This window comes from Dromiciops gliroides, chromosome 3, assembly GCF_019393635.1.
Source record: "Dromiciops gliroides isolate mDroGli1 chromosome 3, mDroGli1.pri, whole genome shotgun sequence".
In the NCBI taxonomy this organism is placed as follows: Eukaryota; Metazoa; Chordata; class Mammalia; order Microbiotheria; family Microbiotheriidae; genus Dromiciops; species Dromiciops gliroides.
Window position 1 is genome coordinate 212878335 of NC_057863.1, and position 15903 is coordinate 212894237.

The following is a 15903-nucleotide window of genomic DNA, read 5'->3' on the forward strand; positions in this document are numbered from 1 at the left end:
GGGGCATCAGGTTCAGTAAGGCAAAATACATGATTTTTGTTATTAGCAATGGAATAAAACATGAACAAAATGATCTGACTATAACAGGGACTGGGGGCTGGGTACTTTCCAGACCCCATCCTCAGAATCTGAACTGACTCAAGTCCACCTATCCCATATGCCATCATATCTCCTCACCTCACATTTCTCTGACATGACCCCCCACTCTCTCCTTATTCATGCTAGACTCTGATAAAGAGCAAGGTCTTCCTATTGACAAATTCACCTCATCTACAGGTACACTAAATCTCATCCCTTCCTGCCTCCTCCTGCATTTTCCCTGTACTATCATCCCAATCATTCTCTAGTTATTCTTCATTTCTTCATTCCTTGCTGCCTATAAACATTGTATTAGCTAAATTATTGGTGGACTAGATTGTTTTTAGCTGAATTATTGGTGGCCAGACTGGATTTTCTAAAATAGTGCTATTTAAAAGTTAATGGCCATTTAGGCAGTAAGTATTTATTATTAAAGTATATTAAATATTAGTAAAGAATATGGATTTTGTGGTAATTAACACAAGCCAGAAAACTCCCAGCACCATATTGTTTCTAGGAGAGCACATGGCCCCAAGCAGAGTTTAGAAGCCCTACTCCTACTCCTACTCTGGCCTAAGAGGAGAGTGCTCACCAATAATACAGCCTTCCTGAGCCTAGAGTGCAAGCCAAGAATGGCATTCACCTCATGGTTTGTCTTTTTCTTCCTTTCAATAGAGGCTGCTCCTTACACACTGATCAAAGCTAATTGGTTAGCATCATTCAGTTCCATTAGTTGACATGACCTGAGGCTGGTCCATATTAAAGTGAGTTCTACTGTGACTATATCAAGGTCTAATTGGACACCCCCTGAGGGAAAAGGCTCTTTCAAATAGGTTTGGTTTTAATCCCCTCAATTCACTGAAGAGGACACAAAAGAGTCTATCTCCGTTCTTTGTAAACCCTGCACAGGATTAGGCCCTGAGTTTAGCTGAACCTTCCTGAAGTGGGTGTAAAGAGAAAGGGTTCCCCCCAAAAACCCGTTATTAATAATTATTTTCTCACAAGATACACAACTCTATACCATCCCTAAAAACTTATTTGATCCTACCCTTTTTCCCATATCTTTCCTCCATAGCTCAGGTAGACTCTATGGGGAAAAATTCTATACCAAATAAGCCTTTCCTCACCTCTTGCTATGTTCTAACCCTTCTGCAGTCTTCCTTGTAAACTCATTAATGAAATGAAACTGTAGTATCCACAGTTCCCAGTGATGTTTTAATTATCAAATATAATAGCCTTTTCTCATTGCTCAGCCTTGAATGGAGTTGAACTGCCTTTGACACTGTTGAACAACCTTTTCTCCTAGGTTGTCTTTCCTCTCAAGGTTTCTATGAAACTATTTTCTCTTGGTTCCCTTCCTCCCTTCCCATTTTTTTCCTTCTGGATCATTTTCTAGATCCATAGATTTTATCCATGCCATGGCCCTAACTAATGTCCTAACCTAAGCTCTATCCTCAGTTCTATTTTATTTTCTCTCTGTATTCTCTCCCTTTGATGTGGGTTGAATTAGGGTCAAATTGATCTTGAGTTGTCCCAAAAGAATCACAAGACTCAGTGACTCAGTTTCCCAAGTTTTATTGCAATACTGTGAGTGAACACAGGGAGAGAACAAGAAAAGTGGAAAGGTATCTCTCAAATAAGGAAAGAAAAGATAGTTATATTTATAGCATGGATAAATTGATTATCAGTCTTATTATAATAATCTCCACTTTAGGGAGGTACAGGGGAGGGCTTATCCTAATTTGGAATTCCTGGGGTCCTAAACCAACCCCCGAGGCAGGTACCTTTTTCCATGGAGGTGTGTTTTGGGGGTTTACAGTCATAAAGTGAATCTGGGGACAAAATTTGGCCTTTTCTGCACATGTCTCTTTCTGTTTCCCATGGCTTGTTTCAAAATATCTTCATTTTTCTTTTATTTCTAGTCTGAATTTCTATAGCCTGTCAATGTATCATTGTTATAACCTAAAGTCTTCTTGGCCTCCCTCCCTCTCTTGCCATTATGGGTACTGATTTATGTGGGTAAAAGAACCTAGCATCCTGACTTGTAAGTTATCCATTAACTGGGGTCTGAATCCCTCTTAGAGCTCATATCTGAATTAGAGCTTGGGTCTTAGGTTTTTCTGTTAACCCCTTTTTGCCTCCTACATCACCTTGTTCGTTTCATCCCTTCTTGTGGGTAAAATTAGCACCTTTATGCTAATGATTCCCAAATATAAATATCCATACATAGTCTCTTCTGGGACCCAGTCTTGATACGATCAGCTGCCTAGTAGGCATTTTGACCCAGGTATCATATAGGCATCTCAAAGTCAACATAACAAATTACTTGTTATCTTTTCCCCTAAACCCACCCTTCTTCAAAACTTCCCTATCTGTATTTAAAGTACTACCATTCTTCTTGTAAGCCATGTTCCCAACTAGATGTCACCATCAACTCTTCATTCTCACTCATCCTACATATTCAATTAGTTGTCAAATTTTGGCATTTCTTTCTCTAAAACATGTCACATATATGTCTCTGGAACTCTACTCATATAGCCACAACTATAGTTCAAGCCTTCTCATTGGGCAATATAGAGTCACTCATATTCTAATCATAAGATTTAAATAAACCTATATTTAAATCTCAGGGCATTTGGTTAGTATTCTATTTCAACATTATTATCCCTCTGAGATTTAAAATCTATGATAGTTTTATATCCCTTATATCTGATTGTCAATACTGAATTTATTTAAAATAGAATGCTATTTCAATTCACAGTGCTATATAAGGATCACTTGTAATTAAACATCAATACTCCCAAACAGTTAATATATATCTTATGTTTACATATATCCTTTTTATTGTCCAATATAGTTGTTCTCTTTGTTTTTTCATTGTACAGAAAATGACTTTGCCTTTGAAGTTTGCAGTTAAACATAAGTGAATACCAAACACTTACTATGTAAGGGTTGTTTTTTTCAATGTGTAGATTAATTTTGGTTGTGTGTGTGTGTGTGTGTGTGTTTTATTCTTGGTCATAAGAGCAGCTCTCTAGGAGGGGGAAAACGAAAGTATAGAGTGGAAAATCTAGGAGATGCAAAAACAAAATATAGCAATAAAATCTATTTTTAAGTTTACTATTTAAAAAATATATATATATTCAAAGAGAAAAGAGGAATGGAGTATGAGGAAATCCCCATTCAGGAATATTTTCCCACAATGAAAATAAGGAATTCTCAGTGGTGTGTACTTTAATAAATGAATTAGCCTTTTGTTTCATTTTCAACATAGTTAAAACACTTCTCATTGCTCATTTCACCAGGTTATGTGGATAATTTAGAGATAGGCTGATGTTCTCATGAGATGGCTTTTTCTTAAATGTTTCCTTCTCTGCAAACCTGTTCTCTTATTCTATTGTCAGCCTTACTATAATGGGATACTATCCACTTATACCTTCTTGATTTTTCACTTTTTACTGTGTCACAGATGCTAGCAATTAGAGTTTCATTTTTGGAAGTAGTCCCACTTTAATTCCCTTTCAGTTGATTTCATTTTCAAAGATTTGTCCTCTATTACTGGCTCACTTCACCTCACCTCACTTCTACTTCCTGAAATATGTGATTCAATGAAAGCATTTTTAAATAGATTTTGATATCTCTACAGTTTTCATTTTATTGTTTCTTCCCCTTTTAAAAAATAAATTTATAGAATGGTGGAGTGAATGATATATACATAAGCAAGTTATAAATACTTAAATGCTATTATATTAGTGTACTTCAAAATCCTACTATTATCTTGGACATAATCATTTTTTCATATCTGTGTATCAGCAAATTGTTGTTCTTTAGTCATTTTTCAGTCATGTCCAACTCTTCCTGACCCCATTTGGGGCTTCCTTAACAAAGATACTGGAGTGATTTGCCATTTCCTTCTCCACCTCATTTTACAGATGAGAAAAGCAAGGCAGAGTTAAGTGACTAGCCCAGGGTCACAGAGCTAGTATCTGAAATGTGATTTGAAGTCAGGAAGATTTATCTTCCTGACTCCAAGCTCAGCATTCCATATAGTGTGTCACCTAGTTGACCTGGCTGTCCCATATCAGCAAATAGTCAAATACAACTATGCCACAATGAAGATACAAGAAGATTTGACTTTGAAACCTAGCTCAATGACTAGGTGTGTGACCTTAGACCAGTTATTTAACCTTTATTCTCCTTTTCTTAATATGTAAAATAGGGAAATAAATAGCATCTACATTATGGGTTTGTTGTGAGGATCAAATGAGATAATATATGTAAAATACTTGGCAAACGTTAAAGTATTATATGCATATTATCTATAATTACTGTGATATTTTCTATTTTCATTTCCTAGAATGTAAATATCTTAGTCTCAGTCTCTTCCTCCTTGAAAATACCCTTTCTCTTCAATCTTCCTATTAAAATGGCCCCTTTGCATATGTTTTCCAAATAAAGTCTTGCTAAATACCAGCCCTGTATTCAGGAGGGCCTGAGTTCAAATACGGAGTCAGACACTTGACACTTACTAGCTGTGTGACCTTGGTCAAGTAATTTAACCCCCATTACCCCCCACAAAAAAAAGTCTTTTTTTTTTCAAAAATGCATATTATGTATGAAAAAAGGCCCCTTCTTTCTTCTTCTTCTTCTTCTTCTTCTTCTTCTTCTTCTTCTTCTTCTTCTTCTCCTCCTCCTCCTCCTCCTCCTCCTCCTCCTCCTCCTCCTCCTCCTCCTCCTCCTCCTTCTCCTCCTCCTCCTTCTCCTCCTCCGCCTCCTTCTTCTTCTTCTTCTTCTTCTTCTTCTTCTTCTTCTTCTTCTTCTTCTTCTTCTTCTTCTTCTTCTTCTTCTGGCTGTTGCTGCAGGGCAATGAGGGTTAAGTGACCTGCCCAGGGTCACACAGCTAGTAAGTGTCAAGTGTCTGAAGCTGGATTTGAACTCAGGTCCTCCTGAATCCAGGGCCAGTGCTTTATCCACTGCACCACCTAGCTGCCCCCCTTCTTTCTTACTCATATGCAGCCAGGATTAAAATAGCATGAGTGAACAGAAGAATTTTATCTACCTGGGTCTATCTGTTAAATTCAAATGAAGATCAGAGAAGAGTTTCCTTAAAGATGAAGAACAGATGACAGCCCAGGCCTAGAGAGTATATGCATGTCATTTATTGGGTCCCAGTGTATCTGCTTAAATGGTCTATTCATCTATTAAAATGCAATCACTCCTCTTTTTTACAGTAGAACTCATCCGTGTTTTCATCCTTAATGGTTAAAATTGTCATGCTCAGTTTTCAAAACTATACTGGAAGAAGAATGAAGGTCTTTACAAAGTTTTAGCAAGTTCAAGATCTAAAATATCAAAGGGGAAAAACAAATTTGACTATGGAAACTGATATGTCATTTATCTGAGAATATTTCCTGGATTTAGACACTTCCTAGCTGGACGATCCTGGGTAAATCATTTAACTTCTCTCTGTCTCAGTTTCCCCAATGGTAGAATGGGGATAGTAATAGTACTTAACTCACATAGTGGTTGTGAGATAATTGATATAATTGTCAAACTCTTAGAACACATATTAGACACTTAAAAAATTCTTATTCACTTTCTCTTCCTAAGTCCACATTCCATCATAAAGTGAAATTAATCAAATGGCAACTCATGAATTCTCTTCCTAATATTCAGCTGCTCATTTCTTCTAAAATTATTATTTTTTGAAGAAAAATACTGTCTTCAGGTTTAGAATATAAGCTACAGATTATGGTAGTTGAGAAATTAATATATTTCTAATTATATATGTAATACATTTATATGTCATATATTATATGTGATATAGTCTATTAATTTTATATAGGTATTTTTCCAATGAGAGAAAGAGATGGGGAAAGGGGTAAGGAGAAATGTATATAGTAACTAGGTTGTACAGTAGGCAGATTACCAGACCTGAGGTCAGGAAGACTCCTCTTCCTAAATCTAAATCCAGCCTCAGACACTTGCTAGCTATATGACCCTGGACAAATCACTTAACCCTGTTTGCCTCAGTTTCTTCATCTGTAAAATGAGCTGGAGAAGGAAATGGCAAAGCACTCCATTATCTTTGCCAGGAAACCCCAAATGGGGTCATGAAGAGTTGGATACAACTGAAAACAACTGAACAAGAGATATAATATGTATGATATATGTACAAATATGCTCTTGGGAGCACTTATTGCTAAGTTATTTTGTTGCTATTTTAATAATTATTTATTGCTTTTCCTATCTTTTCACCTCTTATACATGTCATTATTTTATTGCTTAATCAAGGTTAGCAGTAGGATCTGACAGATTTTCTATAATTTTTTTTAATTCAGGAATTTGTATGGCTCCCACAATGCACATAAATATTTTAATTTCCCCTTTTCTTTTTCTCCATTTCAAATAAGGACATTTCTGTCATTATACCTCTAATAAATATCAATTCCTTAAATGTTATGATCTCTTCAATTACTATGTCCAATCCCTTTTCTAATAATGATTTTTATTATTCTTTCTATTAGCTTTACTTGTAATACTAAATAATGTAAAAATTTAAGGAAAAATTTAAAATATAACAAGCAAAATGCAAGATTACTATTTCTCTTATACGTATATAAGATTAAGAAACTATAAAATTAAAGCAAACTCTACAGAAAGTTTGTTCTCTGAACATTATGAACAAATCTATAATTTGTCATATATTTTCTAGAATGTGTATATATGTATTGTTTTACATGTATGTATGCATATACATACAAATATATGTGTGTATATACATAGATACACATATATATTTGTTAGGGGCTTATATGCTATGGAAGAAAAACTTATAACTCAAAGATTATTTCCTAATTAATATTTAGTTCAGCTGAACTAGCTTAAAGAGGGTCAAAATGGTAAAATTAAACTTTAATAATCACTGGTAACTGGGCATAAGAATATCTTTTAACTTAAATTTGCAACTTTAGCATTAGTTGAAAAATAAAACAATAGCTACTTTGGACTGTTGCAAAAAGAACAAGCTGTTTTTGCAATTTTTCACACAGGAATGGGGATTTGAGTTCAATGTAGAGAAGAATTTAATAAAAATAAGAGCTATTCAAAATGGGATGATTTAAAAATAAAAGATAAATTTTTATGTTTAAAAAAACATTGTCACTGTTAGTCTATGACAATGTTTTATAGAATGTCCTTTGAGAACTCAAGGAGGGAGATAAATGCATCTACCCAGAGGAATTCCTGGACCATATTCATGATAACAAATAGAACACTATGAAGGAGAAAAAAAGAGAAGTATTTATTTAAAAGTTTTGTTCCATTGGGCACTCAGCCCAATGCTAGTTCTCCAATAACAATAAGAAAAAGTTGTAGATTTTCTTTAAGCTCATCAGTTCATCCAGTTATAAATCTTTCCCAGTCTTCCCCAGGTTAAAATTTTCACAAGCCCATACCATGCCTTCAACCTATTTTCCCATATTGTTCTCCATTTCTTGGCTAAACTCCTTGAAAAAGTTGTCTAAATTGAATGCCTTCACTTTCTCTTCTCTCATTCACTTTTCAATCCTTTGCAAGTTGAGAGCTTCTGACTTAATCACTCAACTGAAACTTTTCACTACAAAATTACCAATCATCTCATAATTGCCAAATTCTCTGGTCTTTTCTCAGTCCTAATCCTTTTTGACCTATTTGCTCCATTCAGCACTGTTAACCTCATTCTCCTCTTAGGTATTCTATTTCCTCTGAATTTTCATGACAGTACTCTCCTTGGTTCACCCCCTACCTGTCTGATTATTCTTCAGCCCCTTTTCCTGGCTCATTATACACTTAATACTCAAATATGGACACTTCCCAAAATTCTATTCTGCATACTCTTCTCACTGTCTTAGTGACCTCATCAGCTTCATGAATTTAATTATTACCTCTACATAGATGGTTTCCAGTTCTGAAGGTCCCCCACTCTACTCCCTGAGTTTCACTGCCTCATCACCAATTGCCTACTGAATAAATTAAAATAAACAACCTGGAAACATTTTAAACTTAACATGTCTAAGACTGAATTCATCATTTTTGCTTTTAAACCCTCTCCCAAATTTGCCTATTTCCCTTGAAAGAACCATCATATTTCTAATCTCTCAAGTTCATTGTGAAACACTTCTCATGTTTGCTCACCCTAGTGAGCAAATCATTTGCCATATCTTGCTATTTCTGCCTTCCCAACATCTCTTAGATCCAATCTATTTTCTCTACTCACAGCTCAATCACAACAGCTCCTGGCATAGTTCAGGCCTTCATCCCTTCTCTTCTAGATTATTACAGCAGCCTCCTAACTGATCTCCCTGCCACAAGTCTTTCCCCATTCCAATCCTTCCTATACTTTGCTGCAAAAATAATCTTCCTTGAGCATAAATCTGACAATGTGACACCACACACACTCAACCAACTCTAGTGGCTTCCTATTACCCCTAGAATAAAATATAAACTCCTGTTTAGTTGGTTTTTGTTTTCTTTGTGAGGCAGTTGGGGTTAAGTGACTTGCCCAGGGTCACACAGCTAGTAAGTGTTAAGTGTCTGAGGCTAGATTTGAACTTAGATCCTCCTGACTCCACGGCCAGTGTTCTATCCACTCTGCCACCTAGCTGCCCCTCCTGTTTAGTTTTTTGTTTTGTTTTGTTTTGTTTTTCGGTGAGGCAATTGGGGTTAAGTGACTTGCCCAGGGTCAGACAGCTAGTAAGTGTTAAGTGCCTGAGGCTGGATTTGAACTCAGGTCCTCCTGACTCCAGGGCTGGTGCTCTATCCACTGCACCACCTAGCTGCCCCTCCTGTTTAGTTTTTAAAGCTTGATGCAGTCTGACCCCAACCTATCTTTCCAGTTTCATGAGACATTATTCTCCCTCCCACACTCTGTGATCAAGCCAAATTGATCTTCTCTCTGTTGCTTGCACTTCTACTTCCATACCATTGTAGCTGTGTTGGCAACCCCCCATGCCATAAATGCACTCTCTCCTTATTTTACCTCATAGAGTCCCTTTTTTCTTTAAGAAACAGCCCCATCTTTTATGTGAAATTTTTTTCCTGATCTCCGCAACTACTATTACCCTCTCTCCTAAATTATCATATATTCAACTATTTTGTATATATTTGCATTTATTAACTTTGTAATTGTTGTATATATTTTGTATTTTATTTTTGACTCCCCCATTACAATGTAAGCTTATTGTGAATAAGAATTATTTCATTCTTTGTACTTGTATTGAAAGTGCCTAGTATAGTGATTGAATATATTAAGTACTTAATAAATATTCATTGATTGGTGGACCAATATTTTGACAAGTTTGTATTCAGTTAAGAAACATTTATTGAGGGGCGGAGCCAAGATGGCGGAGAGGAAGCAGCAAGCTGCCTGAGCTCTCCTTCTGTTCCCTCAAAACGAACATTAAATCAAGCCTCTGGACGTATTCTGAAACTACAGAACCTGCAAAGAGACAGAGAGACACAGTCCTCCAACCAGAGATAATTTAGAAGACTTCAGGAAAAGGTCGGTCTGACTCGGGCAAAAGGGAGGCCCAGCGCAGGGCAGCAACCCAGCGCCGAGGGGGTCCGGGCAAGTCAGCAGGAGCTGCGGGCCACAGCCGAACAACTGAGGCTCCCGGAACCTGGTTCAAAAATCTGGTGGCCAAGAAGGACAGTGGAAAAACTTATCTGCACCGGCCGAGAGGGCCACGAACGGCGGGATCAGATGCCGGGGTCTGGCGCCTGGCTGGCCTAGCACAATCAGACAGGAAGTGCAGGGGGTCGAACTGCACACACTATAAAGGCCTCAGAGTAAAAAGCCGGTCACACAGCACCTATACACCTGCACAAGAAGCTCAAAACAGGGACCCTGGTGCCCCCAGAGCAGACCTCAACTTAAAGAATAAATAAATAGGCTGCAATAATGAGTAAGAAGCAAAAAAGAGCCCTCTCCATTGAGAACTTCTGTATCAATAGGGAAGAAGCCAACACAAACTCAGATGAGGACAATAGCCTCAAATTGGCTACATCTGAAGCCTCACAAGGGAAGGTGAATTGGTCCCAAGAACAAAAGGCCTTCCTGGAAGAGCTCAAAAAGGATTTTAAAAATCAATTGCAAGAGGTAGAAGAAAAAATGGGGAGAGAAATGAAAGCAAAACAAAAAAACTATGAAAAAAGAATCAGCAGCTTGGAAAAGGAAGCCGAAGAAAACAAAGCCTTAAAAAATTCATTTGGCCAAATGGAAAAAAAGGTGCATAATCTCACTGAAGAAAACAATACCTTAAAAAATTCACTTAGCCAAATGGAAAAAAAGGTGCATAATCTCACTGAAGAAAACAATGCCTTAAAAATTAAAGTGGGACAGTTGGAAGATAAGGAATCCATGAGACACCAAGAATCAGTCAAGCAGAATAAAAAAAATGAAAAAATAGAAGAAAATGTGAAATACTTCATTGGAAAGACAACTGATCTGGAAAACAGATCGAGGAGAGACAATTTGAGAATCATTGGACTGCCTGAAAGCCATGAACAGAAAAAGAATCTAGACACCATATTCCAGGAAATTATTAAGGAGAACTGCCCTGATATCATAGAATCAGAGGATAAAATCATCATTGAAAGAATCCACCGATCACCTCCTGAAAGAGACCCCAAAAGGAAAACTCCAAGGAATATTGTAGCCAAATTCCAGAATTATCAGGTGAAGGAGAAAATACTCCAAGCAGCCAGAAAGAAGCAATTTAAATATCATGGAGCCACAGTCAGGATTGCTCAGGACCTGGCAGCTTCAACATTAAAGGACCGCAAGGCTTGGAATATGATATTCCGGAAAGCAAAGGAGCTTGGATTGCAGTCGAGAATCTATTACCCAGCAAAAATGTGCATTTTCTTTCAGGGGAAAAGATGGACATTTAATGACATTGGGGACTTTCAATCTTTCCTGGTGAAAAGACCAGAACTGAATAGAAAATTTGATCTCAACATACAAGACTCAAGAGAAGTTTAAAAAGGTAAACAGAGGGGGAAAAAAAGTTACCCTATTAGGTTAAACTGTTTATATCTCTACACAGGAAGATAATACTCATAACTCTTAAGAACTGTAAATGTATTTGGGCAGAGAGAAGGACTTTATATAGAGGGTATAAATATAAATTGTCTTTGATGTGATGATACAAAAGAATTAAGGGGATAAAAAGGGAGTCTATGGGGAGGAGAGGAAAGGGGAGGTGGAATGGGATGAATTATATCATATGAAGAGGTGGAAAAAAACCTATTACAATAGAGGGAAAGAAAGGAGGGGGGAACATGGTTTCAACCCTATTCTCATTAGATTTGACTCAAAGAGGGAATAACATATACGTTCATTGGGATAAAGAAACTTAACTCATTCTTTAGGGAAACAAAAGGGGAAGGGAAAGGGGGGACTGATAGAAGGGAGGACAAAAGCAAGGGAGAAAAGGGTAAAGAAAAGAGAGGGGGGTGATAAAAAGGGAGGGCAGATCGGGGGAGGCAGGGGTAAGAAGTAAAATGTCAGTGAGGAGGAATAGGGTGAAAGAAGGGGGAAAAAGTACAAAGGGGGTAAATAGAATGGAGGGGAATAGACAGTCAGTAATAATAACTGTGAATGTGAATGGGATGAACTCTGCTATAAAATGGAAGCGAATTGCAGAGTGGATTAAAAACCAGAACCCTACAATATGCTGTTTACAAGAAACACATTTGAAGCAGAGAGATACACACAGAGTAAAGGTAAAAGGCTGGAGCAGAATATATTATGCCTCAGCTAAAGTAAAAAAGGCAGGGGTAGCAATCCTTATCTCAGACAAAGTGCAGGCAAAAATAGATCTCATTAAAAGAGATAAGGAAGGAAATTACATCTTACTTAAAGGTACTATAGATAATGAAGTAATATCAATATTAAATATGTATGCGCCAAGTGGTATAGCATCCAAGTTCTTAAAGGAGAAGTTAAATGAGTTACAAGAGGAATTAGACAGTAATACTATACTAGTGGGGGATCTGAATCTCCCCCTCTCAGAATTAGATAAATCTAGCCAAAAAATAAATAAGAAAGAAGTGAAAGAGGTGAATAGATTACTAGAAAAGTTAGACATGATAGATGTCTGGAGAAAATTGAATGGGGATAGAAAGGAATATACCTTTTTCTCAGCAGTACATGGCACATTTTCAAAAATTGACCATGTATTAGGGCACAAAAACATCATAGTCAAATGTAGAAAGGCAGAAATAGTAAATGCATCCTTCTCAGATCATGATGCAATAAAAATTACATGTAAGAAAGAGCCAGGGAAAAGTAGAATGAAAATCAATTGGAAACTAAATAATTTCATTCTAAAGAATAAATGGGCCAAACAAGAAATCATAGAAACAATCAATAACTTTATCCAAGAGAATGACAATAATGAGACAACATGCCAAAATCTATGGGATACAGCCAAAGCAGTGCTTAGGGGAAAATTTATAGCTCTAAATGCTTACATGAATAAAAAAGAGAAAGAGGAGATTAATGAATTGGGCATGCAACTTAAAAAGTTAGAAAAAGAACAAATTAGAAATCCCCAATTAGACACTAAATTAGAGATCCTGAAAATTAAAGGAGAAATTAATAAGATTGAAAGCAAAAAAACTATAGAATTAATCAATAAAACTAAGAGCTGGTTTTATGAAAAAACCAATAAAATAGATAAAATATTGGTTAATTTGATTAAAAAAAAGAAAGAAGAAAACCAAATTACCAGTATCAAAAATGAAAAGGGTGATGTTACCACCAATGAAGTGGAAATTAAAGCAATAATTAGGAAATATTTTGCCCAACTGTATGCCAACAAATTTGACAATCTAAATGAAATGGATGAATATTTACAAAGATACAAACTGCCCAGGTTAACTGAAGAGGAAATAAAATCCTTAAATAAACCCATATTAGAAAAAAGAAATTGAACAAGCTATTAATGAACTCCCTAAGAAAAAATCCCCAGGGCCAGATGGGTTTACGGGTGAATTTTACCAAACATTTAAAGAACAATTAATTCCAATAATATACAAATTATTTGGAAAAATAGGTGAAGAAGGAGTTCTACCAAATTCGTTTTATGACACAAATATGGTGGTGATACCAAAACCAGGCAAAGCAAAAACAGAGAAAGAAAATTATAGACCAATCTCACTAATGAATATTGATGCTAAAATCTTAAATAAGATATTAGCAAGGAGATTACGGCAAGTGATCACCAGGATAATACACTATGACCAGGTGGGATTTATACCAGGAATGCAGGGCTGGTTCAACATTAGGAAAACTATTAACATAATCAACCACATCAATAAGAAACCCAACTCAAATCACATGATTACCTCAGTAGATGCAGAGAAAGCTTTTGACAAAGTACAGCACCCATTCCTAATAAAAACACTAGAGAGTTTAGGAATAGGGGGAGCTTTCCTTAGAATAATAAACAGTATCTACCTAAAGCCATCAGCAAGTATTATATGCAATGGAGATAAATTAGAGGCCTTCCCAATAAGATCAGGGGTGAAACAGGGATGTCCATTATCACCCCTATTATTTAATATTGTTCTAGAAATGTTAGCTTTAGCAATCAGAGAAGAGAAGGGAATTAAAGGAATTAGAATAGGCAAGGAGGAAACAAAACTATCACTCTTTGCAGATGATATGATGGTATACTTAAGGAATCCTCGAGAATCAAGTCAAAAATTACTTGAAACAATTAACAACTTTAGCAAAGTAGCAGGATATAAAATAAATCCACATAAATCATCAGCATTTCTATACATGACCAACAAAGTCCAGCAGCAAGAGATAGAAAGAGAAATTCCATTTAAAGTAACAGTAGATAATATAAAATACTTGGGAGTCTACTTGCCAAGACAAACCCAGGAACTCTATGAACACAACTACCAAACACTCTTCACACAAATCAAATCAGATCTAAATAATTGGAAAGATATCAATTGCTCATGGATAGGCAGAGCTAATATAGTAAAAATGACAATACTGCCTAAATTAATTTACTTATTCAGTGCCATACCAATCAGACTACCTAAAAATTATTTTATAGAGCTAGAAAAAATAATAACAAAATTCATCTGGAAAAACAAAAAATCAAGAATATCCAGGGAAATAATGAAAAAAAATTCACAGGAAGGTGGGTTAGCGGTACCAAACCTGGAGCTTTACTATAAAGCGGCAGTCATCAAAACTATCTGGTACTGGCTAAAAAATAGAGTGGTAGATCAATGGAATAGGCTAGGCTCAGGAAATGCAGTAGTAAATGACACTAGTAATGTAGTGTTTGATAAACCCAAAGACTCCAGCTTCTGGAATAGGAACTCAGTATTTGACAAAAACTGCTGGGAAAACTGGAAGATAGTATGGCAGAAATTAGGCATAGACCAACATCTTACACCTTATACTAAAATAAGGTCAAAATGGATACATGATTTAGACATAAGAGGTGATACCATAGGTAAATTAGGAGAGAAAGGAATAGTGTACCTATCAGATCTTTGGAAAGGAAAACAGTTTTTGACCAAACAAGAGATAGAGTATATTATAAAATGCAAAATGGATGATTTTGATTATATTAAATTAAAAAATTTTTGTACAAACAGAAGCAATGCATCCAAAATTGGAAGGGAGGCAGAAAGCTGGGAAACAATTTTTGAGGCCAGTGCTTCTGATAAAGGCCTCATCTCTAAAATATATAGGGAATTAAATCAAATTTATAAGAATCCAAGTCATTCCCCAATTGAGAAATGGTCAAAGGATATGAACAGGCAGTTTTCTGATGAAGAAACCAAAGCTATCTATTCCCATATGAAAAAATGCTCTAAATCTCTAATGATTAGAGAGATGCAAATTAAAACAACTCTGAGGTACCACCTGACACCTATCAGATTGGCTAAAATGACAAAAAAGGAAGATAATAAATGTTGGAGAGGCTGTGGGAAAATTGGAACACTAATGCATTGTTGGTGGAGCTGTGAGCTGATCCAACCATTCTGGAGAGCAATTTGGAATTATGCCCAAAGGGCTATAAAGCTGTGCATACCCTTTGACCCAGCAATACCACTTTTAGGTCTTTTTCCCAAAGAAATCATGGAAAGGGGAAAGGGACCCACATGTACAAAAATATTTATAGCTGCTCTTTATGTGGTAGCAAGGAATTGGAAGTTGAGGGGGTGCCCATCAATTGGGGAATGGCTGGACAAGTTGTGGTATATGAATAAAATGGAATACTATTGTGCTGTAAGAAATGATGAGCAGGTAGAGTTCAGAGAACCCTGGAGGGTCTTACGTGAGCTGATGATGAGTGAGATGAGCAGAACCAGAAGAACATTGTACACAGTATCATCAACATTGAGTGTTGACTTACTGTGATGGACTAGATTCTTCTCACCAATGCAATGGTACAGAAGAGTTCCAGGTAACTCATGATAGAAGAGGATTTCCAAATCCAAGAAAAAAAAAAGAAAGAAAGAACTGTGGAGTATAGATGCTGATTGAACCATATTATTTCTTTTGTTTTGGGTGCTGTTGGTTTTTTTTTTCTTTCTATTTTGAGGTTTTGCATCACTGCTCTGATTCTTTCTCTTGTAACAGGATTAATGCAGAAATAAGATTAATGTTATTATGTGTATATATGTGTGTGTGTGTATATATATATATCTATATGTATATGTATAGAGATATATAGATATAACCTATATCAGATTACCTGCTGTCTAGGGGAGGGGGAGGGAGGGGTGGGAGGGAGAAAAATCTGA

General features: G+C 36.3%; 1 protein-coding gene across 10 annotated transcripts in view; it reads left to right on the top strand.

The window, feature by feature from the left end:
- The window catches only part of EPHA6 (EPH receptor A6), a 1203504-nt gene that overhangs the window by 809768 nt on the left and 377833 nt on the right, over positions 1 to 15903 (top strand). The gene's annotated exons all lie outside the window — the stretch shown is intronic.